General features: G+C 39.2%; 1 protein-coding gene and 1 long non-coding RNA gene across 10 annotated transcripts in view; one reads left to right on the top strand and one right to left on the bottom strand.

The window, feature by feature from the left end:
- Positions 1-25,845, bottom strand: part of LOC125463177 (zinc finger protein 385D-like) — an 850,093-nt gene that overhangs the window by 519,359 nt on the left and 304,889 nt on the right. The gene's annotated exons all lie outside the window — the stretch shown is intronic.
- Positions 8,827-25,845, top strand: part of LOC132210947 (uncharacterized) — a 90,082-nt gene continuing 73,063 nt past the window's right edge. Inside the window, exon 1 of the long non-coding RNA XR_009447200.1 lies at positions 8,827-8,929. This is a non-coding gene — a long non-coding RNA (uncharacterized LOC132210947). The remainder of the gene's footprint in view (positions 8,930-25,845) is intronic.

Raw genomic sequence — 25,845 nt, 5'->3', positions numbered from 1 at the left:
TTTTATATTCTGAGCTAGTTTACTCTCATAATATATCTTACTTTCCTTTCTAACATATTTTGTGGCTTTCTGCTGGCCTTTAAAGATTTCCCAGTCTACTAGTTTCCCACTACTCTTTGCTTCTGTGTATGTGTTTTCTTTTCAGTCTGATGCTTTCCTTTATTTCCTTCGACATCCATGGCTAGCTCTCTCTTTTCCTACAGTTCTTTCTTATCACTGGAATATACTTCTGCTGAGCACTGTGAAAAATCATCTTGAAAGTCCCCCACTGTTCCTCAATTGACCCACCATAAAGTTTTTTTTGCTCCCATTCTACCTTAGCTAACTCCTCCCTCAATCCTTCATAGTCTTCTTTGTTTAAGCACAGGACATAGGTACTGGATTTAACCTTCTCACGCTCCATCGGTACTTTAAATTAGACCATACTGTGATCGCTCCTTCCGAGAGGATCCCTAACTGTGAGATCCTTCATTATTCCTGTCTCTTTACACAGGGCTAGATCTAGAATAGCTTGCTCCCTCATAGGTTCCATTACATATTGTTCAAGGAAATTATCACAGATGCATTCTTTGAACCCATCCTCAAGGCTGCCTTGACTAATTGGTTTGCCAATCGATATGTAGATTAAAATCCCCCATGATAATTGCTGTACCATTTTTACGTGCATTAGCTATTTCTATGATTATTGCTCGTCCCACCATGATGTCATTAGTTGGTGGCCTATAGAGCATACCTATCAGTGACTTCTTCTCCCTGCTATTCCTAATTTCCACCCAAATGGATTCAATGTTTTACTCAGTAGAAGCTATATCATCTCTCACTACCGCCCTGATATCATCCTTAAAAATCAGAGCAACACCACCTCCCTTACCTTCCTGTCTGTCCTTCCAAACAGTTTGATACCCCTGGATATTTAACTCCCAGTCCTGGCCATCCTGTAACCATGTCTCTGAAATAGCTACTAAATCATACCCATTTGTCATGATTTGCACTGTCAACTCATCCAACTGGTTTTGAATGCTCTGAGCATTCAGATAAAGTTCCCTTATGCCAGTTTTTGCGCCTTCTTTTTGGGACCTATTACCTCCATTACTAACAGCTCTTGAGTTCTCCTTCCCCTTAACTTTATTTATAATTTTCAATGTGAGTGTGAATAGAAAACAGCTGTCCCCCTCAGTTAAAAGGGCCAATAACAAGGGAGCATAATTTTAAAGTGAAATGCCAAAATCATAGAGGGAATTTGAGGAAAAAACATTCACCCTGAGGGTGATGGGAATCTGGAATGTCTGGGAGGGTAGTTGAGGTGGGAACCTCAATCCTTAAAAAACACTTCAATGAGCATTTGAAATATCATTACACTCAAGGCTATGGGCCTAGTGCAGCAAAATGGGACTAAAGCACATAGTTGAAGGCTTGATGGGCCAAATGGTCTCTTCGTTACTGTATGGTTCTGTAAGCATGCAAGACACTTGGAGTATACTAAAAGGCACTATCAAAATGGTGATGGCATCTGGACAAGTTTAAATCCACGGTTCAGTGGTCTGCTCAATGATGACCCTTGCACAAAGCTGAAAATGGTCTGAGTCTCTGTCTCCTTGGCAGGGTTATGCATCATCAGCCACATCCTGAAGGGATAAGTCTTGTCAACTAAAAGCCCAGCCATTAATTTCTAATAGCTCCATGAATAGCCATTATACCTGCATTTGCCAGAAGATGAAGGCATCATGGCGACATCTAGGATAGTAATGAGAGGCCTACATAACATGCTTTGTGGTTACATTGTAGCTAAACATATAGGGAGTCAAATTATCTGCTCGAGGAATCTACTTGATGGTTATTCAGTGCCTTGAAGTCCACTCAGGGCAATCAATAATCCCATGCACCAAAGAAAGCAAAAAAAAGGAGGAAAATCTCACTGTCCATTGAGCTCAAATGTCACTATCCATCTTGAAGTCCATTAGTCTCTATACCCTCAAACACAGCATTGATTATCTTTGATATAATGATTTGGGGTCACTATTATTTACTGCCCTTCTTTGAAGGAGCTGGTTGCAAAAATCACTAATTTTTAAATCATAAAAACAGTGCTGAAACTGAAGTGTTTTGAAGAAGCTTCATATTGGATTCAGTGCCAACTTTGCTTCTTCGCCTATAGCCGCTGCCAGACTTGAGTTTCACAGTCCTTTGTTTTTATCTAACATCTGAGCCATCTGCTGGACTCTGATGAAGGGTCTAGGCCCGAAACGTCAGCTTTTGTGCTCCTGAGATGCTGCTTGGCCTGCTGTGTTCATCCAACTTTGTTATGCTGGACCCTGCTTTTAGTTTGGACATTTTTATAATCATTGGAAAGGCCATGACAATGGCTCCTTGAACTCTTGGATGACACACAACACGGGCACATAACATCAGTAACCATCTGTGTGGACAGGTGCAACCTTGAAATGTCCATTTTGCTTCTCCTTCAGCGTGAGACCCTCTCCTAGAGGGCTTCACATTCATTGTCTTTTCTTCCTTCATTCCTGACACTTGCATCCCTGTTTTTCACAGGTCTACTTCTGTTCCTACATTTCCACGTTGGAAAAACGAAAAAAGGAGAATGAGTCCTGAAATGCTGACTTCCATTATTATGTCATGGTTCCTATCACTTTGTTCTCAAATCCAATGCATTTCATTTGGTTTTCTATCAAATTTTAGGGTTTCAAACTGGCTCCATTATCCTGCCTCCTATTTACAAACATTAGTTGTATATCAATGTCATTGGCAAACCATCCAGGTGCAAGCATTCACCTCCCCTTCCAGGACAGCTATGTGCAGAAAGCAGTTTCCAAAGTTACATCATTATTAAAAAGAATAGTTTTATTTTCTGGTGAAGTGAGATGCAGTGACCCGTGCATACATAATCAGGCTAGCCAGATTACACTGAGGAAAGGCAAAATCTATTTTATGCAGCAAGCTGGGGCATTCGGTAAAAGATAATCACTTCAAGTTTTACAGATGTGCTTCAATTCACAAGCATAGCAATCACTCTTGAAATATTTTCAAATTGATTTACATCAACATTGGGGATTGAACTTTTATTCACAGATTTGTACACAGTGCAGAATATTTGGTTTAAACGTAGTAAAGGCCTATTTTTCCTACTGTGATAAGAAGTGTCTGATGCCAATAATCCAAGAGTGCCACAACAATGAGTGATTTATGATGAAAGAATCTCCTGAATGCTTTGACAATTGCATATTGTCTCCTGGTCACTTGAGTGCCTTCTGAAGCTTATCATGTGGTAGTCAATTAAGTACATTCTGCTACAGATAGTTACCACATTTCTGCATGCAAAATTTCCTTTTTAATTTTCACTTGATAACAATATTCCTCAAGACTTATGCTCATGTTAATGTTTGGTGTTAGCGGAATTGTCATTTGTAACATTTAAATGTGAACAATGTATTTTCATTTAAAAGATAAATATTGCAATGCACATGCTCTGTATTTCTACCCTTGTTTGCCTTATCTATTAAAATCTAGTTACTTGGAAGAAAGATTCTGTTGAATCCTTCATTTTTATTTTAGTTGAGGTGATTCCTTTTTACCTCATCACTAGATTATGGGATCTTAGTTCACTTTCTAGTTTATTTCTTATGCCTTGGTGCTAGTATCAAAGAAACATGAGGTGTTTTTAACAGGCAACTTAAATTGAAAGCATCCACGAACAAAAACAGCAACTAATTCAGGGAAACTTCATAAGGTGACAAATTTGAAAGCACAGATTAAAATACTGCATTTTTTGACAATCATTTACTTGCTTAATTAAAATGAAAAGCTAATCATTCAGGGACCACTTATGCAGCATTGTTTCAAAATTTTTGCCTTTTATTAAAAAAGGTGTTGACTATGCTTTAAGATATTAATTAGTGTTCATCAGTCTAAAGTAATATTGTTAGCAAATGCAGAATTATGCTGTAAATGATTGTTTGCTGTGAAACATGCTGTCTTTTTAAAATAATCACTGTATCAAAAAATAGATGGAACAAAAGATCTTTGTACGAAACACGCACATAAATCTGAAGAATATCAGAGAAATTGTCTTAATAGGATCAGATCAGGCTTCACTGTACATGGTCGAGTATGGAACCACAGTGAGTAATTATGTTGGCCCTGGGAAAAATCAGTTTAATGCATTTAAACTAAAGAGTTTGTTTAAAAAAAACTGGAGATATGGGATCAACTTCACCATTTGATAACAGGACTTCAGGAAACAGGTTAAAATTAGTTATTTCATACGCACATATGGACTGAAAGCCTTCACACTGAAGTGTAAAGCTCACTCTAGTGGTTTACAGATTACAGCAAGCCTTTTATAAACCCACACTTCAATGTCCATGTGTCTCACATTGCTTTCCTAGTCTTTCATAGGCAAAGATATTGCTGGTTCTTTGTCTAACATATCTGAAAGCTTGTCTTCTACACTTGACAGTCTGAATGTCTCATTTGTTGTTCGCCTGTCTGTACACCTATGGTTCCTGCTTACAATGTGACAACAAATTAACCGTTCATTCAGGAACTGATTCATCTCCTTCAGAGCCATACAAGATTTACCTCCTGTGTGAGGATTGGCTACACATTCCTGATTTTCCACTAAAATAAGATGCAAGCAGATACAAGGCAAGCTGAACAAAGTTATAATTTGAAACAAATGTTTCTCTTTTGATCCGAAACATATCTAGTTTGTGAAATTGCAGTTACTTCCAACAGCAATAACTCCATCGAAACATTGTGCTGAACTTCTCACTTTTTCCAGTGGTGTATTTGAAGGCGAGGACAGTATTGAGGCAGGTTAACACTGCACTGTCTTCCCACCTCTGCTCCAACCAAGTGAGAGGCAGAGAGGCCTATGACCAGCCTCCCCAACCTCCACCATTAATTGAGGCCCTTAGGTGGTCAAAAACAACTGTTTAAGAAGGACCTTGCTGCTAATATTAACCCAACTTAAAAGGTGGGCACCTCTTTGATCAAGAGACATGGTATTAGGGTGGGAAGTACTGAGAATGAACCCTGGGCAGGTGGACAACCCTCCCGGAATATATCTCTTTCCCCACCATTAGTTATCTTTGACCTGGTAACTCCTCATTCCTGGGCCTCCAGTACGTAAGATTTTGGCAACAACTGCTTGTCTCCTTGTTCATGTTATTATTAAAAAGAATGAACTGCCTGCCTTTGATTCACTGGGTGCCCTTGGCAGGACTTCAATCTGCAATCTTCTGTTGGCCTCAATATTGCCTGCTTAACTCATGGTTACTTCCTCAAATGGAATCAATACTGGTCTGTAGTATAGGCCCCTGTTGACTGTTCAAGATTCTGGTGTTGTCATCTGCTCATTCCATTGCATCCAACACCGTTTGCCAAATTAGGTGGCCATATACATAAAATATGAACTGTGCCAAAATTGTCTGAAAAGGTAATCATGAATTAACAATGCTCACCGTTAATAATAAAAATATTGCAGCAAAACGCGGATCCAAGATCCAATCTGTTATTAAATTTGACAAAACTAAGATAAAAATGCAGCTTTGTCACAAATCTGTTTGAAGCTGTCATTAAATTGCTGGATTATTGCAAGCTCATCCCATGCAGGCAATTCATGTTTCAAAGACCTTCTTTAAGAGTCTTACTAGGACATTTAATCCACGGCCAACAAGGGAACAAATAAAGACATGACATTTCACTCCAGCTCGTAGTAGGTATTTCTAGATGCTGCCTTCTGTACTTACCTGTATTTGCAATTTTCTGGGGCCCATCTTATCATCCACGCTCCTGATGCAGTTAAAATGCAATGCAACTTTTGACATTCAGGAATGCAAATTTGACACATCTTTGAACTGCAGTTTAATAAGTAATTCTGAAGTGGCCAAGAGTTACTCAGCATCTGGTCAAGCCATAATGGAAGTAGTTGCTAAACTGACTCTGCAACAAGCAAAGGAACCAACAAGAGGAAAAAACCTACTTCAATTCATCTTCCCCAATCTGCCTGTTACAGATATACTATCGTGGATAGATACAAGTAGGAGGGACAAGAATACATTCCTTGCGTAGATGAAATCCCATCTTCACATCGAGAATAGGTTCCACGACACTGTGTTGCAACGTGATGAATATGATAGACTTCGTACAGATCTAACAGCTCAAGATTGGACATCTGGAGGCACTACGGGCCATCAGTAGCAGCAGATCTATACTCCAACACAATCTCATCACCTGGCATATCCCCCACTCAACCAATACCATCACGACAAGGGACCAACCCTGGTTCAAAAATAACTGCAGGAGAGCATGTTAGGGGTAAAACCAGGAATTCCTAAAAAAAAAGTGGGGTGCCAACTGATGAAGCTACAATACAGGACTATTTATGCACTAAGCAGCAAGAGTAAATTTAAACATCTGTGCAACCAACAGGTCAAGATCTAAGCTTGCCTTCCTACCGCCTCTAGTCATGTTGCATGGTGGAAATTAAACAACAACTTACTGGGAGGTGGAGGCTACACAAGTATCCCCATCTTCAACTAAGGGAAATGCTGAGCACATTAGTACCAAAGATGAGGCTGAAGGATTTACAACAATCTTCAGTTAGAAGAGCTAAGTGGATGGTCTCAGTCTCCTTCAGTGATCTCCAGCATCATGGATCCTAATCTTCAGTTGATTCAATTCACTTCACATGATCTCAAGAAGAGTTAGAGGCAGTGGGTGCTTTGAGGTTGTGGCTCCTCACAACATTCCTGTAATATGCTCCAAATCTTGCTATACTTAGAGGTAAGCAGTTCTAGTCCAGCTGGTTTGCAATGCAGAGTGATGTCAACAACATGAGTTCAATTCCTGCACCGGCTGAAGTTATCATGAAGCTCTCTCCTTCTTAATCTTCCCCTCGCCCAACATGAGATGACTCTCAGGCTAAACCACTGCCACACATCTCTGAGCACGTGTGCAAGAGGAACAGTGCAGCCCTATGGTCTGGTAGGCTGACTTTACAACACTGGCATCTGACAATCAGGGAAAGTCACCCAGGCAAGTCCTGCATACCAAAAGCAGGACAAATCCAACACAACCCCATCAGTCTCCTCTAGATCATCTGAAAAGTGATGGAAGGTGGCATCAACAGTGCTACTGAGAAGCATCTGCTCAACAATTATCTCCTCAGTGACACCCAGTTTGGTTCCGCCAAGGCCACTCAACTCAGGTTAATACCCGGAAAAGGATAATAACTAAATTTCATATTTTAAAATCTTTACTATAACCAAAGACTAAAAACATTGCGTTTTTAGGTAAGTTTTCTTTTTCAAAGTCAAAGAACATAAGAAACCCCTTTCTTTTGATTATACTGAAAGTATACATTTCAGTGCCCATTAAGTAGACATTCAATTTTACCAAAAATAATTTGAATGTGATTCTTAGCTCCCAATGACAAGTTCTTTAGACATTATTATAATAATTCCAGCAAATATGGAGAATAAGCATCAGAAGATTTAATCTCAGTGTGACTACATGTATTGGACCGGATGTTCCAAGGAGTGGCAATCCATGCAAATTGCTGCTCCAGTTCTGCTTTTTCCTATAATCTAGAGAGAGCTCCACATTTCTGAGAAAAGATTCCATTCAGGGTTCCGTAAGAAACAAGGAGCTGCACTTCCATTCTGACATTTTAACAAATTTTGTCAAAAATATCACATACTTCAGATAAGTACAATGTTAGGGTGCTGGGAGGGTAGGGTGTTACTTGTGTAGGCATAGGGCTCCAGCTTAAGGTGCTCATTGGGCAAGGTGCCTGGGTGCAAACTCACCTGGTAAGTGATGCAGTGTTAAGGGCAGATTCAGGTGAGTGGGAGAAACCAGGTCCAGCAGAGAGGGAGTAGGTGTCAGGTCTCAGGGCTGTGTGTGTCTGGCAGGGTAGAGGACGGGGGTATTAAAATGGTCACATGTTTAGTGGCAGAGAGTGGGACTCAAGTCCTGTTGGTTACAATATTGGGGTGGGGTTGGCAGTCAGGTCCTGAGGGAATTGAGTCATGGTCAGAGGGAAGCATGGTTGAATGTATGTGATGTTGGAGTCTGCTGAAGAGAGTTAATGAGGAGTTAGGCCATATATTTAACAGCCTAACTATTGAGTAAAAATTAAATTTGAAAAAAAAAGAAGCCTCTCAAGTCTCCAAATTGACTGTTTGGTCTCAAACTGAATGACTAACTTTCCTTATAGTTTACAGAATACAGCTGTAACTATTCCAGATGGAGTGGTTACTTTTACACAAGAATAAGACATGGCATAACGTCACAAGAAACATAGTGCTATTAGAGACATGCAGGTCTGATCAATGCTGCATGTAATACCACAACACCTGAGAGTTTACTTTTGATGTCTTTTCTCAGCCTGGTGAATTCTCGTCCCAAAATGGCCATTCCACTTGACAGTGCAAGTGGAAATCTTCCCTGTAACATAAACTAGGTGAATTGGCTGGTTTCATGTTAACGCCTCATGAATTTACCCATTTCATTCCAAGTGTGAATGTCCACACAAATTCCAGCAGAAAATTTATCTTTAGATGTCCTCTACTGCCAGCTTAATCCACATGCCTTTGGTATTTGTCTCTGTTTTAGGAAAACATGTAACCCAATCATTGCAGTTGCATCCCCTGCACCCATCACTATAGCAACACAATCAAATGCATCATAATCCGTGTAGAAGTGGTAATTACCTGTTCTTTAGTTCCTCAGCTGTGTGCTAGCTTTTTTTAAAATCAAAATAAACACAAAATGTATACTCTTTTCTTAAGAAAAAGGTATTTTTAACCCTCCTTAGGACTTGAAGGCTTAGTCTACCATTAACATCTTAAAGGAGCTTCATCATCGACTATATGAATGAATGCCTTGCACTTTACTCCAGCAAAGTAAGGTAGGCCTTCCTTTAATATTTCACTGTCCCATTGCCCAGACCCTTTGCCAGGTAGGCTTCAGGACAGGTCACATGACCCACCTAACTTTACCCTAAATTTAAAGGCACCATCCCAAAACATAATCCCAAACTCTATACTATAACAATGTTTGCAATATATCTAGTAACATATTGCTATTACTAGGCCTAGATACATTTAGAAACAGCTCTTCCTTTCCGACTATGATGAATTGAAATGCTCCGATGTTTACAAATGAAACACTACAAAATCAAAAAAAGAAATTACTCAACTCAAAACTGGAATGTGTTTTGAATACAGCATGTATAATGGATTATGTACTTATATCTGAAAGTTTGTTTAAATGAAACTCTTTTAAATAAAGAAAATGAAGATTGCTACCCAATTAACTGAGCAGTTTATGGTCTGAGCTAAAAATACAGGCAAAGGATGAAATAGAAGATTAATGGAGATAGTCATCAAAAGTATTTAAAAAAGTATCAAGAAGGCTATAGCCAATTTTTCCTGAAGGACTAAAAAAAAGCAATCATACAAACTACAATGACTGCAGAAACACTAATATAGACGACTACTATCAAATCCAAACAATAACTCATGCCAATTGGAAAAAGAACAAAATAAAGAGGCTGAAATTCAGAATCATTGAACAAAAATGCTAACTCGTACTTGGACAGAAAAACTGCTAAAGAAGAAAATCACTTTGTGCTATTAAAAATCATAGCAAAACATGGAAATGGCATAGTAGCTGTCAGTCGGTCAACTGGTCAAAATGATGAGATAACCAATATATTACAGCATACCTTTACTCCCTTCATTGCTGACTGAGCTGCAGAGTATTTAAAATATTTCCTGTTTTCATTTCAGATTTTTCAGCATTTACAGTTTTTTTTAATGGAATTTTGATTCTTGAACTGCGTTGGGGAATTGATTAGAGGGAAATGAAATGGTGTGTATGATTGAAAATTTCTCTTGGCTTTTTACCAAAAGCCTTAAAGTTCTGTATGGCTGTGGCCAATTTGGATAGACTGAAGGAAAATTAGAATGTAATGGTTGTTCAAAGTTGGGTGGAGTTTAACATGCCCCTCAAAAGTAGCAGCAGTGAGGGTGCCAGACAATGAGGGGGACGTTGGAGGGTAAAATGTTTGACACCTTCCCAATGCCTTGGAATCCTTCCAGCAACAGTACAAGATGGAAAATTTCCTCCTCCCTCCTGGAGAGAGCACCTTGTAAAACCTGAGCTCTTTCTAGTGTTCTTGGGGAGTGTTCATCAAAATAGGTACCATGTGGTCCACATGAACAGTCGACAGCAAGCTTTAACTTTGCAGAAACATCCTTGTCCTCACCAAACATCAGCACCACCTTCCATCCCGCTCCCACAGTGAAATGCCTATCTGATTGGCCAAGGTAACCCAAACCCCAATTAGTTTCGTTCCAGGATGGCATCCACACTGCTGCTCCTGGCTGGGTGCAGTTCCAGCAGTAGGCATCGCTGCTGATGGTGCTGTTGAGGCTGAACAGCAGCTTGCTTTCTGATTGTTTGATAACTCTTGGAGGTAGGATATTGTTCCTTAATGACAGGAGACCCGACACTAGGTAGTTTACTGCCTCATGAGCACAAAATGAGGCCAGGTCTCAAAGAAACAGAGCAAGTTTGTTCTTCCCCAATTTTCAAACCTCCCATATACACTGTCACCACAGTCCTCCCTCATTCTCAGGCACCCTCATTGTTGCTACTTTTGAATTCCATTAAATTTAACTTCCATTCAACTTCAAAAAATAATTGCATTCTTATTTTCCCTCAGTTAATTCAAATTGGGTATAACATCAAGTGTCGGCCAGGACATATTTATTATTTATTAGCCTTCTTCAGGACTAAAAATATAATTTGGTTTTGTTTCTCCCCTCTCAGGACTGAGAGGGGAGAAACAAAACCAAATTATATTTTTAGTCCTGAAGAAGGGTAATACCCGAAATGTTGACTGCTCCTTTCTCCAGATGCTGCCTGGCTTACTGCGTTCTTCCAGCCTCTTGGCTCTCTACCTTGGATTCCAGCAGATTTTTTTTGTCTCTAAATAATATTTATTAAGCTGTCCAAGTATATAGAACGAAAAGTATATTAAATGTAGGGTTTCTTTCTTCTGGCTAAATGGTATTGTTTGTGAAATTTTGTTGTATTGCCTGTCAGGAATCAGTATTGTAATCACTGCACCCATAACACTAGTACTCACTGGCCTCACAAGGCAAAGGAAGTAGTTAATCATCTGATAATTTTTGTGCAGGAAAGTTATGAGTCAAAAAATTCCTCAGGTCATGCTCCTTTTGGGTTCAGTAAAAATCTTTGGCCGGGACTAGATGGACTCAATCTGTACCATTTGCATTATTTATTAACAGAGTCGGGAGTTTTTGAACACAGAAACATCTCAGCCCATCTAATGTTCATAGATGCGAATCCCATTTTTGCAGCATTTGGCAAAACCACTCAGAGAGGGACCACTCAGAGTGAGCAAGAGAAAATGTTCCTTGAATTCCCTCCAAAACTGGAGAACTATGCCCCCAGTTTTTGACATTTTACTGAAACATCTTTCCCCCTATTTAGTTCTTAGAACTCTATATACCTCAAATTGGATACCCCCATCCTGCTTGAAGGAAGGCCATCCCAGTTTATCTAATTTCTTTTCACTACTGAATGCCTTCAGCCCAGGCAACATCCTGGTGAATTTCTTCTGCACCCTTCCTGCATTGTGGCAACCAGAATGATATACAGTCCAGCTGTAATCTGACATTAGATACCGCTCCATCATAACTTCCTTATTTTTGCCATCAATGCCTTGATTAATAAAGACAAGTACCCCGTATGGCTTTTTAAACACCTTCACTACCTATCCTGTGCCTTCAAGGATTTATGCAAATGCACCTTAAGGTCCAGCTGATCCAACTGAAGGATCACTAGACTCAATGCTAATTTTGCTTTCTCCCCACCGATGCTGGCAGACCTGCTGTGCTTTCCCAGCAATTTCCATTTTTGTTTGATTTTGTTTCTCCCCCCTCTGATCCTCTGTAATTCCCAGTGTGGTACCATTCACCATATACTCCTCTACATTATTAGTCCTCCTGAAATGCATCATATCTCATTTTCAGGGTTAAATTCCGTTTGCCACTACACAACCTATCTGACCCACCTGTCTGCATCATCCAATATTCTAAGGCTTTCCTCCTTGTTGTTTACCATACAGCCAATTTTCATATCTGCAAACTTACTGATCACACTTCCTAAATTTACATCTAGATCTTTAAAATGTACATAGACAGCAAGGGACACAGTATGGATCACTGTGGCACACCATAGAACACAGAAATCGAGTCACAAAAACCCCTCCAATGTTATCCTCTGCTTCATACCACTGGGCCAATTTTGGATCCAATTTGCCAAATTGTTCTAGAACGTATGGGCCTTTGGCTGCTGAACCAATCTGCCACATAAGACCTCATCAAAACCCTTACCGAAATCCACGTAGACTACATCAACAGCACGACCCTCATCTAGCCATCTTCTAAAATTCAATCCAAATTTGTTTCACATATTCTCCCCTTCCAATACCACATTGATGCCCGTTGATTAATCATTGGATCTCCAAATGAAGATTCATTTCATTCCTCAATTCTTACCCCACAACCATATAATCCTCCCCACCCGCAACAATTTCGTTGCCACATTAGACTCATTTATCTGTGTTTTCCTGGTTTATCCTTATCAATCTTCTTGAAAAATGGCACCATACTATTTGCCTTCAACTTTTCTGGCATCCATCCTGTGGCCAGAGGGGATTTGAGAATTAAACTCAGAGACCCTGCAATGTCTTCTCTTAGTCCCTATAAAAACAAACAAAGGGCTTCACACAATCTGCTCACCACCCATACTGATCCACTTCCACGTTCCCTCAACTATTGAGGACTCAATGGTAGGGGGAAGCCGTGACTTAAATTCAAAGGCTTTATAATCCTAAAAATTTTGAAGTCTAGCCTGTGTTTGACCTTACTGGTGGGACTGACATATGCAAGATGATGGCATTACAGCTCAATGCCAAAGTACATTTATTTTTAAAAATTCAGTTCACAGTTCATGGACCTCACTGGCTTGGCCAGCATTTATTGCACCTTGATCGGGTTAGCTTGACTGAGCCATTTCCGAGAAGAATTCAAAGTCAACTCTGTTGCGGTGGGTCTGGAATCCCATGTAGGCAGAACCAGGTAGGAATGGCAGATGTCCTTCCATAAAATGACATGAGAGAACCAGATTCTCAATAGTGGTTTAAAACCAGTGGTTACATATGACATTACCTCTGCCTTCCCTTGCTGTGATTACAAGTGCTGACTGAATAGCAAGTGTTCGGAAATCCCTGTCCCGGGTTCAGCTGTCTACCTGATGTGCCCTTTAAAAAATGGTAACCAAGTCTTTCCTGAAAGCTCTGTCAGTTTGCTATGTGTGAGCTATGACATAATTCTGGTGAAATGGAGCAAATGGTGCCAACCTCAGTTAGAGGTCTGTGATCCTCTAATGCTCGATTTTGTCTCTATATTTATCCAAGTAATGCCACAGGTGGTAAAGATTAAAATTATCCCCACAGTCATATGATGTCAACCTTGGAACAGTGGTAGCTGTCTCATCACTGAGGTAAAGACCAAAACTCAGGCTTTGCGTTAATTTCCAGAGCAAATCCTTCTTATCAGCTTCAACATGTTCAGGGCTTAAATTAAGAACAAGAGAAGCAGATTTTCTCTGATATTATTGTTGCTCTATAGTCTGTCCAGATGTGCATTCCTCATCTGAGACAAAAATTGTCCTGGCACCATGAATGCCTAAAGGTAGTGTCGTAACTGCTTCCCATTGTTTCACAAGACTGTGCCTATTGATCACAGGAATAACTGCACAAAGATGGATTGCAATCCTGTATGGTCTATGAAGGCCACGGCAATGTGTGTAGAAACACATAACTACCTGTATTTTGCAATTGCTTTTAAAAACCACACTGCTAGCGTTGTCCACTAGATGTAGTTATGATCCCAGTTATGAAATTAAAGGACAAACTAGATTTTTTATTACGATCTGGTTCAATAGCCTAAAATCTTTTAAAGAATAGAATGTATAGAAGAACAAAAGGAGTAAGAAAATAAGCATTTCAAATATACAATGAGAGAATATGATGTTGATGTTGTACAGAACACTGGTGAGGCCTCTTTTGGTGCACTGTGTGCAGTTCCAATCACCCTGTTAGAGGAAGGATATTATTAATCTGGAGATGGTTCATAAAAGATTTACGAGGATGTTGCTGGGAATGGATGGTTTGAGATATAGAGGGGTTGGTTTGGCTGAGACTTTACTCGCTGGAGCATAGGAAGTTGAGGGGCGACCTTATAGAGGTTGACAAAATCACGACTTGCACAGATAAGGTGATCAGAAAAGGTCTTTTCCTTTTGGCGGGGGGATACAAAACTAGGGGACACATTTTTAAATTGTGAGAGGAGAAAGAAATAAAAAAATAGATTTGTGTGCAGAATGAACTGCTGGGGGAAGTGGTGGATGCTGCACAATTTCAACATTTAAAAGACATTCGGATACATATATGAATAGAAAAGGGTTGGAGGGATATGGGCAAAATGCAGGCTGGTGGCACCACATGGTTAACGTGGACTATTTGGACTGAATGACCTGTTTCCTTGCTGCATGACTCTATGACTCTAACGGTATGAGCTGGATCTTAAATCTTAATTATACAAAAACCTCCTTAAAAATGACAAAAGAAGTGAACGAGGCAGGTACAACAATAATTCTAAGCCACATCCATAGCTGAAAATGCAGGATTAACAGCAAAAAAGTGGAAGTTAATATTCAAACTGGTTTAAAACCTTACAGTGCATCTCAAAACAATAAGTGTCATCATTAAGTCTGTGTAGTTACAGTGGGTCACCAAATCACATTAAAAAAAATTTCCCTTTTGCAAGCAATGCTAATTCTTCATTTTTTGTAGATTAGCCTCTCCAATTTATTCTGTTTCAACTGCTAACATCTGGTTATTTCAACCTCTTCTCCCAAGGCCAAAGTTCCCCAGCACTTTTGTGACAGCTCCCGAACATCTGAGTACTGGCACAACTTCAGCATTTATCAAAACAGCTAGTTTCATATTATCTCTGAATTTCTCCAAGTTCAATATTTTCCCACGTCAAGTATTGCTTGTGCATTTCCTTCACTCCACACTGAACTATCAATGACTTCCAGTGCTGTGTGGAGTGACCGTTCCCTTGGACGTCTGATCCCCAACTGTCGGGAATGTGCTATTAAGAACACTTTCTTCTGTTTCAGCATTCTCATAGTTCCAACTGGAACTAATTTCTCCCAGCAAATACAAACCCAGAATAGAAAAAAGCCAGAGAAGTTCCTTACACTGTCTATTCATCGATGATGGAACATGTTTTTGACTTTTCTTAAGCTGAGCTTCAGGGTTTACTGCAAGTTTAAGACAATTTAGCTGTACCTCCTTATGACAGCCATTACCAAAAGCTGTGACACCTTGTCTCTACCAGAACATTTGTATAGCACCATCTCTTCTATTTTGATTCCGTTAAACAAACATAGTAATCTGAACTCCTGTTTGTTTCAGGTGTTCTGGCAATCGCAAATCAAATATTCTTAAATGACTAGCTTTTCATATTGTAATGCAACATGATTCTAAACTTAAGTGCCTTAAATCTCAAGGTGCTTCAATTGCACACTGGGCTTTCCACAGTGAATTCTTAATCTCCAAAATCTGCAAATGATGTACTAAACCATAAGAACTACAAATAAAAGTATTTATACCAATGAGGTCATCAGAAATGCTGGTAGAATCAGTGATGCCCACATCCCAATGAAAAATATTTTCAAAAACAGAAATGAGCATTAAATCTTCGACTTCATGCCCAAATTCCTTTCTACAGCTCTCAGGTTAAAATTTCAGCTATTCGCAGTTCCAGTGTGAATAACTGACATAGATAATTTTACAGTATGCATCTGTCCATTCCACCAAGTGACTGGATGAAAAAAACAAAAATCATTCTTCATATTTCTACTTACTTATTACACATTACAAGGTGCTTTGTAAATGGGCACACTGCCTCTCTGAATGACTTGGCCTGCTCATATTTTTGGATTATTTTAAAATAAATTTATTTCATAAATTTAATTAAATTAGTCACGTTAGGACAAGTAGTTTGTCTGCCTATTTCAACTGCCTAGAACCTTTACAATTTGTGATTTGCCCATTTCACTATAATTAACAAAAACAAATGGAGATGCAAATCTCTTCCTCATACTCAAGAGGAAGTGAAACAAATCAACATAATAAGAATTCCAGAACAAGAAACAAAATAAATAACACAAAACAAAAGAAGTAGGATTATAAAAAGAAACTTTACAAAGCAAGAAGTATTGCACTGAAAATGATCAAGTTGAAAAACAAAGAAAAAAAACTTTAGATGTTGATTCAAAAGTGCTGACCCCTCTGGTTGTTTCTGCAGCATAGATGGGAGTTGCAGATTTAGAACCCTGCAGACAACCAGAATAGTAGACCCTGAGGGAACTGCCCAGGAAATTAAACCTTCCAATAGGAAATTGATGATTCCACAGTGCAATTCATTTGTGCATTGAACATCCTACAAACATCCATTTTAACAAAGACAGCTGGACCTATACCTTTTCCTTGGATCTGACTCCCAACACCCACATCTCCCTCAGAACCTGACAATCCCTCCCCACCCTGGACCCATTAAACTTTACTGGAGACCCAACAACAGGCTCCACTCCTGCCAGAACCCAACAATTCCCTGTCTCTTCCAGATTCAATGTTTTTCCTCTAATTCTCCCAAACCATCCTCGAATCTGACATGACAATCCCTTGGCAATTGGGAGATAAAATTTGACACTAAGATAGAGGATCTCCAGGGATCAAGGAGCAGCGATATTAGCAAGTCAGGCAAGCTTTATCTTGATATCTATTCACTGAGACTATCTAGGATGCCTTGGGTAGATTCACATGCAAAGTCTTTCACAGAAGATGGGATGAAGAATCGATAAATAGCAAAAAAGTTCATTACATTTGAGTTAGTAGCATTACATTTGAGATGGCCAATGGTCTCCTCTGAGAAGTCAGATTTAAGAGTAAGTACTCATGACTGTTACTGAATCAGTCTGATGCACACAAACAACTGAACTGGTTAGCTTCTCCCAGGAGCAGTCCTCTATATTCTCAACAGTGGAACTTATCTTGTGCTGTTAGTATCTAAAATGATTATCATTTGTACAATGAGTACCATCCAAGCACTGAAGTATTCTCAGAATGTACACCAAAAAAATCATTTTATTCTTCATCTAATTCAGGCTTTCATTGAGAAAAGCAAATGTCTTTAAATACAAGCTTAAATACCTTTGTAAAAAAAAATGCTGTTTTTTAAAATTATAATGCTTCTCTTATTGAGACATTTTACGCTGAACAATGTGGTTCAGTGCAGTTCAGGTAAGGCAGATCTTAATCTTAAGGCTAACACTAATTTTACGCGAGAAAGCCAGGTGACAAGGTTGAATAGATTAATAATTAATCAACATATTTTCTGAGCAGAATGTAAACATTGCAGAGGTCTATTTTCAACTGATAAAAAACACATATGAATGAAGCATTTAAAAGCCCACTGACAGGGAGGAGAGAAGAGCAGTATATTATGTAATGAACAAAAGACTGAGGAGTTCATGCATTTCCTGATAACATCATGACCTTGCAAAAGTTGATGATCTTTGAATGAGGATTGCCTAGCAACTCCACTCAAATTGATGACAAGGGACTATTGTTTAAAAACAAGATTGCTTCAAAGTTTAACTGATGATTGCAGTGTGATCAACCAAGCTGTATCAGACCGAAGTTGCAAGTATCACACTCCACAGAATTTTTGTTTAGAGCTCCAGTAATTTTTCTAAATCCAGCTTCAAGTATAAAATAAACATGCAAGATTAACTTAAAATGTTTGTTTGAAGAACAATGTGAGATATTTTTCAAATCTTAGGATTCACTCAAGATCTCTGCATGTGCTCTAATAGACTTTAAGTGATGCATAGATCAAATGATAAATTATGGTACATGCGGTATTCATGAAAGCAATCAATAATTGGCTGAAACTTCAGCAATGGCATGCACTTTTAGTCGTAAAAGTTCAGTTAACATTAATGTCTATGGTTAATCTTGGAACGTTAAACTTAATTGGAGCAAAACAGCAGTTAAATGTTGAAGAATTACAGGGCCTTCATATATGTTATTGTGTTCTCTGTTGTCTCAGGCTTGAAATCATTTCCTTAAACACTGTTTTAATTTCATTAAACAGCATATTTCAATTATATCATATTGTACCCAGCATACCACTGAATGATCTACCTGCCATTGGTCTATGGTATAGAGTCAGTTCAAACGCTGAGCTCTAATGTTCATATTATGTTCATATCAAAACCCATTTTGACTTCGCATTTTTTTCTTGATTTCCTTAAAAGAAAATCATAATTTCCTGTATTTTTGATCCTGAATCATTATGAAATTTATACTAATGAGATATTCAGTTGATGAGATAATTTGCTTTAGACTGCTCATGTTTTATAGATAGCATATCACAGATTGCAATTGGTAGCACCTTGTCAAAGCTGCAATCATAGATCACTTGACTTTTGGAGGTTTATTTTTATGCACGATTGTTACTTAGAAACAAGATTCATCATTGTGACAGTAAGTATACTCTTGATGAAGCATGATGGAAATGTTATTGGCTCTGTGATTAGCTCCCCAATTCTTAACCATCAATGGATGTTCCATTGTTTTCCTCCAAAGAAAGGTTTATTTAAAAAGAAAGCTGTAGGTACAAGATAGGACAGACAGATCAGTTTTGCTGCCAATGGGTTTCTTTATTCACAATTTCCAGGCATTTGGAGTAACAAGTCTCTTATGTGAAGGCATTCATTACAATGAGCAACCCAAACATATGTTCCAATGAGGAGTCCTTAAGGTTAAGTTTGTATTTTGAAACAAAATGCGAAGCGACAAATTGCTTCCACCAAAACTGGCAGTCATTAAATGTAATTTTAAGAGTTTCTAGACTGGTTGGTAGGAATATTGACTAAGTTTGATGCAGAAGAGAATTATTTACACTCGGAATTGGTTTGCATTATAAATGTTCTGGGGCATTCACTAATCCCTAAATTCGACACTAATTTTTCTATTTCCACAAAGCTCTTTTAACAATGGCAGAGCTAACCTATGTGTTATTTTACACACTAGCACATGATGGATTTACAAGTGATCTGAAACAATTTTAACCTCTGTCATTCTTCCAAAGAAAAGCATTAAATGCTTGTAGACACATTACAGCCCAGCCACGTGTTTTCCATGACTTTCCACAAGTGCAGTTGTTAATGTGCCATTAGTAATGCCACATTACTCCATCCATCATGGACTTCGTCAGTGGGATAACTCTGCGTCTGAAATGCTGAAAGTTTCTTAGCTAGGTTGTGTGGAGGTGCCTGATTGTCATGTATGGATGAGGCCCAAGGGTTAACTTGCAACGAATCTGCACTTGACATTTTTGGCAACATGTTTTAAACATGCCATCCACATTGTGCCAGTTTTTGCTTGCTGCTTCAGATAGTGTAACAATGTTGTCACTATTTCTTACTGAAATAGATTTTTTCAGATATGGTGAAAAGTAATGAATTTAAAAGCAGTTGGTGATTTATTTCACCAGCTCGCTGCATGAGCAATGAAGATAAACGTTTCTGTGCCAAATTTTGACAAACTTAATTTGATTTCAGGATTGGTGAACTAAGTATAGGTGGCTATTTGAAGGTATATTGAATGATTGGTCAGCGGACAAATTCACTATAAAGTTTCAGCAGCTACTGTTGCAGGGAAGTACAGAGGTAGTTTCCTCAAAGTACATGCTGCAAGCTAGCCTGCACAATGATTCTGGCACACATACTGAATTCTTGTTACTTGCTCATTAGCGTGTTCTGTGAAAATGTGATATCACAGCATCTGCTATTGTTCCAAGTCATTTCATATATGGAGTGAAAAAAATGAGCGCATTAGGGTAGTTCTGGGAGTTACTTACACACCAAAATAACGTTTCTGTTTAATAGACTGGCAAATGAAGGATTTAAGGAGGTTAAGAGCCAGTATAACGTTTCAACCAGAAAAGCGGTGGACAGGGGCATGTCCAGAGAGCTAAGAGTATGGGAAAGAAAAAAATGGAACGGAAAATGTAGCAACAAATGGGATCATAGCACAAAATAAATGTGTAAAAATGTCAAAAAGGCAAATCTGGAAGCATTACTATCAGAATGCACAGAGTATTCACCTTAAAAGGTTGATGGATTACGAGTGCAAATGTTTGTAAATGCATATGATATGGTCGCAACTTTGGAGGCATATTGTTTGCAGGGTGTCCAAGGCTAGAAACTGAACATCCCAAAACAATAAAGGCTTTCCAATCTTTACAAAGGACAGGATAAATGAAAAGGAGGTGGGGTTGGGGTGAAGGTTATAAGTGTAAGAAGGAATTGTTTCAATATTGAGAAACAATATTGGCACAAAGTGAAGATTTAGAATCAAATATGGAAGGAGCTGAGAATTAAGTGCTTCACCCAGGAACAGTCCTTAATAGTCTGATGGGTGGGCTCTCTCTGCCATGAGAGCTGTTAGCCAGTTAAGCGATGAACTAACTAACAGTTCACTCAGTCTAAGTCCTCAAGGATCAGAAGGACCAAGAAACAGGTTTCATGAATCAATGATGTGACTCAAGGGCAAAACAAATGAGAAAATTGTCACTAAAGAATGGCATACAGCATATGGCCCAATTCATCTCACTGAATAGGAAGCAGTTTGCACTAGCTTTCCCAATTAATTTGCACAGAGCAGTAACATTGGAACATACCACATTTTCAGACTATGTGCTGTGAGATTCTTCCCCCCAAACCCCACATTGATTTGCGGGATGTGGGTATTGCTGAATTAGCAGTGTTTATTGACTAACTCCAGTCGACCTTTGAAGTGATGGTGATGAGAGACCTTTTTGAACTGTAGTCCATGGTGTAAGTAGACCTGTCGGGATGTTAGGGAAACAGTTCCAGAATTTTGACCCAGCAACATGAGGTGACAGTAATATATTTCCAAGTGTGGACGGTGTGCAGCTTGGACTAGAACCTTCAGGGGTTTTGCTGCTCTGAGTCTGCCGCTCAATTCCTCCACATAGTAGAGACACATGCTTTTGGAAGGGACCACATGAGTGCAACTTGTTGATTGTAAACACTGCTAGACCTATGCAGTAATGGTGGAGGGAGTAAATATTGAAAGTGTCAAATGGACTAATTTATCCTGAATGATACAGCTTCTTGAATACTTTTGAAGTTGCATCCGAGACAAACAGTGGTCTGTCACAATCCCGACTACAGTCTGACTAGCAAATAGTTGACAGGCTTTGGGGGAGTTAGGTGACGACCTATTTCCCTCAACACACAGCCTTTGATCTAATCTTACAACTAGAGTATTTATATAGATGGTACAGTTCACGTTCAGGTCAATGTAACCTCCAAGATGCGGATTTGAATAACAACGTATATTGAACATAATTCTGAAATTGCTTTGGAATGTGCAATGCTGTTTTAACAGAGACTAAAATGCAGACCTCCAGACTCTTGATAGCTAAGGTTGGAGGGAGACCAATTTATGGGAGATTTTAGAACAATGGAACCAACAGAGCACTTTGGGGGACTATCAGTAAACTTTGAGGGCATTTTGGTGAGGAAATCTTGAGGCATATTTATACTAACCAATAGAAGGCAGCACAAGATCTGATAATAAAACACCCGGGAGCTGAGAGAGAACGATATGCTATGTTGACTGCAGAGGGGCCTATGTCTTTGTGGCCAAAGGCACTGGGTCAAAAGTAATTAGCCTATAAAAATATACCATTTAAAAATATCCAAAAATGTGCAAAAGCAGCCAAGAAAATTACTTAACTGATGGGAGGAAAATAAAATAATGACCAAGTTTAAAAAGTGGCTAGTTCTATAATGGCTAGAGCCCAAAACCAAAAATAAAGCAGGCAACTGAAATAACAAAATTATACATTTTTGATATTTAAGTTTATTAAAATACAGCCAAGTGAGCATGATTTTAACATGAATAAAATCAAACCAAAACACAAATCAGGCATATCTGATTGTATAAAAATGTAAGCATTCAGAAGTTTCAGTGACCCTTTAACCTCCCATGTTCTAAGGAGACCAACCTTAACCTAGCTTATCTTCCCTCACAGCTACAATTTTCCATGTCCTGGCAACATTCTTGTAAATCTCCTCTGTAATTGTGCTCTCTGCAGAACAATTATGCCCTTCCTGCAGTGCAGTGATCAGATCTATACTAAAAATTAACCAACATTTTATCACTGCTTTTTATATCCAATAAAAGGTAGCATTCCGCATGCTTTCTTTAGCACCATTCCTACCTGACCTTCTACTTTTGGACGTACATCTCAAGATCTCACTGATCCACCTCTTTCACATTATCCTCCTATTGTGTATTCCCTAGTTATGTTTGCCCACCCTAAATACATTCTCACATTTTCAGAATGAATTCCATTTCTCACTTCTCTGCCCGCTCAGCCAAACCATTATCATTCTGGAATCGACAGCTATTGTCCTCACAATCAAATATCCTGGCCAATTGTGGTGTCATCTGCAAGCTTCCAAATCATTCCTGCCACATTTAATATCCAAAAACATTAATATATCCATAAAACAGTAGTGTATCCTACTGTAAACACTGTGAAATGCTACTGGAAACTGATTTCCTTTTAAAATATCCAGTGACCATTACTAATTTTTCTTGTTGTTAAGCCAATTCTGGACCAGCTTAGAATGTTCCCCTGTATTCCGTTTGTTTTAACATCCTTGACCACTTTAAACCTTTCAGTCACACAGTAACTTTGTCTCCTATTCCCTGCTTTGAGTGTGTCCTATTTGAATTTTCTCTTTGGCAGGGAAATAGGAAAGCTTGTCTCATTCAAACCCATTCCATCAGCAATACCAATCCTCTGAGTATATTTGTCCCAGCCGTGTATAAATGTAGGCCATTTGGCTTCTACAGGACACGGGGGTTGGGGGTGGAAATGGGATCCCATTGCATTCTGTAAGTTTCAAGAGGACTGGATAGAGTGGATAAGGAGAGGAGGTTTCCACTAGAAGGAGAGACAAGGACCTGAATATACAGCCTCAAAAAGTGAAAGAATGACACTTTAGGACTGAGAGGGAGAGGAATTTCTTCAGCCAGAATGCGGTGAATCTGTGGAACTCATTACCACAGAATATTATAGAGGTCAAATCACAGCAAATTTAAGACAGATAGGTAGGTAGATTCTTGATCACTAAGGGCGATCAAGGGTTATGGGAAGGCAGCAAAAGAATGGGGTTGAGAAACTTCAGCCATAATCACATGGTAGAGCATCCTCAATGGGCCGAATGGCCTATTTCTGTTCCTATGTCTTATGGTCAGACCGCTGCCATGGACACATGCTGAATGACCTCATTCAATTATGTAATTATTCTATAATTCTGACATTGGCATTACATTGAAACTGTTAGCTCCAAACCCAATATTTTAGATAATTGACTTTGCTACAGTCAGGTTTAGAACTAAAATTCTTTTCATTCCATTGGATATGTATTGAGTCCATACTTAAAACACAAGGGGCAAACTGCTAAATCTCAAACAAATGCAGTTTTAATGCAAGACTTCTAACCCAGACAGTTATGAATTCTAGTTTCACAACTGCCTTTCAATCAGACTTTGTTGGCTGAGTTTCATTAATGCTTTGATTGGTTAATTAATAGGGCTTCTTATGGAAATCATACTGGGGGGCTCTTTGCAGAGAAGTTCGGGATGGTGAGAGGAGGAGAGAAAACAGGGCAATGCAAAGCCAAAACTGCATGGATCCAGGCTTTGACCAATCAAATCAAATAAATGCACTGCCAGTTTACATTTTCACAGTTAACTGAATGATCCAAATTAAAAAGGATAACATAGGAAGTGCCATTGTGACTCAGTGGTTAGCACTGCTGCCTCACAGTGCCAGGGACCTGGGTTCCATTCCACGCTTGGGCAACAGCGGAGTTTGCATATTCTCCCCATGTGTGTGCCTGCTCCGGTTTCCTCCTACAGTCCAAAGATGCGCAGGTTAGACGGAATGGTCATACTAAATTGCCTATGATGTATGGCTATGTGGATTAGCCATGGGAAATACAGGGTTCAGGGGTGTGGGTGGTGATGGCGGGCAGTGGATCTGGGTGGCATGCTCTTCAGAGGGTCAGTGTGGGCTCGATGGGCTGAATGACCAGCTTCCACACTGTAGGATTTCTAAACGGAATATGTTTTGCAGTAAGAAGGTGGTATATAGCTAGGGCTACACTTTAAAACTAACCAGTATAGAGCGTATAATGTAATAATTATCTGTGAATTCGACTTGAGATTTTAAACCTTGTTTAGATTGTTAGTCCAGTCACCCTTGTGGTTAAATGAGCAATGTTATTTCCTAGGAAAAGCTGAAAATTAAATGAAACATACTTCCTCTGAAAGAGAGAATTCAAGCTGATTTCCGTTTTGAAAGCATCAGGAGCATTTTAAAATTCACACTGCTTCAGCCCTGCCGATAAACACGCAATCTGCAAGCGGGCAGAATTTCACACGCTCAGCAGGTGAGTCGATTACTGGTGCTGTGAAAATCAATGTCAGCCTCAGTTCTGTTTTTTTTTGGAGCAGCAGGAATCTAATAATTGATGTTTGCTGTATACCACACTTGCACAATCTGAACTCTGGGGTGGTTGGGGGGGAGGGGGCACGGTGTTGCTTGCGACTACCAGTGCCATGCGAAGTTCCACAACTGCAGCCTACTGCTTAAAATTTGCTTGAGCCAAACCTTTGTTTTGAATGGAAGGCAACCATTTTGAGAGTATTGTCTCACTGCAGATAAATTTTATTAAATAGGCTGCAAAGAAAATGATGTGGTCTTGTTAATCGTATCCATCAAAATTCAAGCAAAAACAGCTGAAATGGAATTCTAAAAGGAGCAATGTAATAAAGTTCCATCTTAAGATGCAAGTAGCTGTTTTCCTTCCACACTTGAAATTGTGATTTTTCTTTAGAATCATTATAATGTGGAAGCAGGCCATTCAGCCCATCAAGCCCACACCAAAGAGTATTGCACCCAGACCCACTGAGGAAGGATCACTGGACCCAAAATGTTAACTCTATGTTTTTCCTCCACAGATGCTGCCAGACCTGCTGAGCTTTTCCAGCAACTTTGTTTTTGTTCCCACCCTAGACACTACAGGCAATTTAGCATGACCAATCCACCTAATCTGCACATCTTTGGGCTTTGGGAAGAAACCAGAAGCACCTGGAGGAAACCCATGCAGACAACATGCAAGCTTGACACAGATATTTTCCCAAGCCTGGAACCTTGGTGCTGTGAGGCAGCAGCGGTAACCACAGTGCCACCCTGCCACTCCAAGTCTTGGTCATATCAATTCCTTTGACATCACTGGAATCAATACATTTAAACAAATCATTGTTGCAACACGTGCATTTATGAATTACAAGCTCATTTCTGAGCACTTCTTCATTGATAATATTTTATATTTAAATGAAATTTTCTGAAGACATAAACTGTTTGATCGGGACTAGATGGATCGGAGCCTGATCTATTATTCAACAAGATCTTAACTGACCAATTCCATTTATCTGCACACCCAAAATTCTATCATTGTCCTTTTGGGACAATA

This window comes from Stegostoma tigrinum, chromosome 2, assembly GCF_030684315.1.
Source record: "Stegostoma tigrinum isolate sSteTig4 chromosome 2, sSteTig4.hap1, whole genome shotgun sequence".
NCBI lineage: Eukaryota > Metazoa > Chordata > Chondrichthyes > Orectolobiformes > Stegostomatidae > Stegostoma > Stegostoma tigrinum.
Note: the sequence above shows the minus strand (reverse complement) of the source record. Positions and strands in the feature narration are given on the sequence as shown.